Source organism: Brassica oleracea, chromosome C4 (genome assembly GCF_000695525.1).
Source record: "Brassica oleracea var. oleracea cultivar TO1000 chromosome C4, BOL, whole genome shotgun sequence".
NCBI classification, from domain to species: Eukaryota; Viridiplantae; Streptophyta; class Magnoliopsida; order Brassicales; family Brassicaceae; genus Brassica; species Brassica oleracea.
The window spans coordinates 34094874-34098625 of NC_027751.1; positions in this window are offsets into that span (position 1 = coordinate 34094874).

A 3752-nucleotide genomic window follows, 5' to 3' on the forward strand; every position below is an offset into this window, starting at 1 on the left:
ACCAAAAGCAGATGAGGCGAACAACAAAGAAGTGAGGCCAAGTCAGAGAGCGTTGGAGACTGAGTGGCTGACGGCTGTATGGGCAACAACAACAGGTAGACATTTTCCAAGATGGCTTCTGGATTTTCAAGTGAAGATAAACTGAGAGAGGGTGTTTGTGGGGCGTGATTCCAGTCATTAGCCTCTCCTATTTATATGGTTTGAGGTTTTTATCGGTTTTTCACATGCATGAAGCTTCGATTGTAAATGTAGGGGGAGAGAGAGTTAGTGGGAATTAATGATTTCAATGTAAACTGAAGATCCATTGTATATGTTAAGAGTGAAACATTGAATGAAGAATAAGCAAGAGACGAAATTGAAGAAATAGGGGAGATCAAAAGTTGACAAAACGAAGTTTCTATTGTAACAATGGCGAAGACAGTGATGCTGGATCGTCTAAGATGGAGGCGACTTCAGATCTAATTGAGTGAAACCTTAAACTCATAGTTTGAATGTCTTTGGGTTGAAACGACAACATCATTAATAAGTAGGCTTGCCAATGGGCTGGAAGAATTATTGAATTCGTTTATGGACCTATGGCAATGTTATATATATTGGATAACCCAAACTAAAAGACAAATAAGATATCGAAAACACAGCACAAAATTAATTTATCTAAGGAATATTTATTGTTTCAGTGGAATCCACATAAAATTAAGAAAGACACGTGCTTCAAAGTGTAAACTCTTTCATTATAATATAGAAGACTAGGTGATTTTCTGCAATTTTGCGGATATAAATATTGTATGAAATTATGTATTATTTTTATAATTTTTTGATTTTAATAATAACCGTAATTATTAAATTAAACTTAAAGTTTTAAATATTTAAAAATCAAAACTCTTGGTATTATATAATTTCAGAAGAATTTTGAAATACAATGATAATTATATAAATTTTAATTTAAGTTTCTAAATATCTTTTATGATATAATTTGAGTTTAATAAAAATCCGAGGATTAATGAACAAGAAAACAATTTCTATTTTGCATATTATCTTGTCTACCACTTTATTTTATTTTGACGCAAATTTGTTATAATTTTTCATAATTTTGTCAAATCACAAATCACTTTCTTATACATTTTTGATTTAGTGTTTAACATAAAACTCACGATTGGTTAACCAAACAAATTCATCCTTAATTTTCTTTTGTCTTCACACTATACTATCTTAATATTTTCATTAAAAGTAATAACAATTTAGATATTTTAAATAGTATTTTTTTAATTTTTTTTTAAAGAAATTACTTTAATAAATCATATTTTAATTAAATCTTATTAACTAACTATATATCAGAAAATAATATATATATATATATATATATATTTAAATAACGTGATATCATTATTTTAGACATATATACTTAATATTACATCAAAATAACATGTTTTTATTTTTATAAATTTTTTAGAACTTTGTTATCACACATAGTAAAAAATTATTATACTGAAAAATAAATATAATTATTAATTTTATTTTAGATTCAATTTAAGTTATATTTTCTATTTTCAACCTTATCAATTTTATAACTTATCATTTATATTGATTTTCTTTAATCAATTTATCTTCATTTTGTAAAAACATACAAAACTAAGTAATTCACATTTATAGTAATACATAAAAAACATATTATTCGACAAACAAATGAAAAATTAAATACGTAAGATATAAGAAAACCAAAATTATAAGAAGCAAGTTTTATTATTCTTCACTCGTGTTTTTAAGTTTTGTTTATCTTTTCTTTTTAAAAATAAGCATGCCTGTTATATTATAATCAAAACTATATAAATTATATGAATAGAGTATCAATTCTAGTCTCGTATTATTATAATTTTTCTAATTTTTTAATTTATATTATAATAAACTTGTTTATTGATTAATATTATTTTAAAACGACTTATCATTTAATTTTATTATAATAAAGGCTATACGAATTATATTTATAGAGTATTAACTCTAGTCTCGTATTAGTATAATGTTCCGGTTTTTCAATTTTATACTATAACAAAAAAATTATTAATATAATTTTAAACGACTTACCATAGAATTTTTTTATGTTTTTTAAATATACAAATATTTTAATCATTTTTAAAGTAATAAGTCAATTATACCATCAAAATTTGTCATTGAAAAATGATTTAAATTTTTTTTAAAATTGTATACTTGACTGTTTTGCATTCATTGGACATATTTTTAGAAAAAATATATAGTGAGTGAATATAATAAATATTATTATTTTTAAGTTAATTAGTTTGAGTGACTGCTGGGATGAAATTAATTTAACATGATGTAATTTCACGTTTAGGAGGATTACGGGTTCCGGCACTAAACCTCCTGCTATTCAAAGAATACAAGATTATTGTATTCACTATTAATAAAATAATTAATAAAAATATGTTTAAATTGGTTTATATAATTATTTTTATAATATTACATGTATTTATATGTATATATTCTAAATATCTATAATTTAATCTATTATATTTAATTGTTTCCATAAACAAAGTATGTTAATTCATCTATATTTAAGATCTTTAATTGTTTTTTTGGTAATATATATTTTTTTTTTGATCAAATTTTGGTAATATAGATTAGATTATGTAATTCTAAGATTAGTTTCCTTTAAAAAAATTAAATAAATGAAAATTAAAATAACAACAATCAATCAAATTAAGAGAATTAATTCTAAACTTCACATATGAATGAAACATAAGCAAAATCCACTTAATCATGTTTTCCTTTAAACAAAACTAGATTTTGACCCACGCTCAGAAAGCGCGGATATTTGTTGTTGATCGTTTGATAAAATTTGAATGAATTTATAACTTTTTATTAGATATAAATAATTTAAAAGTCTATTATAATGTTTGAGTTTCAAACAATGTTTTCATATCAATCTAGACTTGTGATCAAACCTATCTAATGACTCGTAGATAGTCCGGTTTGGATTTAATTAAACAAAATATGGTAAAAATACGCAAAAAGTCCAAAAACCTTGCTATTAACCCGCTTGATACCGGTTGATTCGATAAAACCTGATATCTTGCATATTTACATTGTTTTATCCATTTATTCATGCGCATTTTGATCATATAGATTAGGATTTAGCCATGTCTAGGTTGCATTTTGCATACATATGTCTCTATTAGGTATTGGAGTACCACATGGAGTTCCTGGAGACATTTGGGTGCATTTGGAGCTCAAAGGAGGTGATTAGAGTGATCTTTGGACGAGCACTGCCTGGAGCGACTTCCCCGAGCGACTACATGAAGTCGCTGTGCACCACATCCCGGAGCGACTTTCCCAGAGCGACCGCACGAAGTCGCTCGCGTTTTCATGTCCGGAGACACACAAATTTGACCCTGGAGAGTCCTCCCAGAGCGACGTGCCGAAGTCGCTCCCGATGTTCAGAGCGACCTGTTGGAGCGACACACCAAGGTCGCTCGCGTTTTCACATCTGGAGACACACAGATTTGACCCTGGAGCGACCTCCCAGAGCGACGTGCCGAAGTCGCTCCCGATGTTCAGAGCGACCTGTTGGAGCGACACACCAAGGTCGCTCGCGTCCTCTCGTCCGGAGACACCAAAATCGGCTCTGGAGCGACTTCCCGGAGGGACACCTGCAAGTCGCTCCGCGTTATTTTGCTGCCGAAAATCATGTTTTCTCGGGGACCTTTTGGTCATTTGTATGCACGTTTTGCACTTCCAAAAAA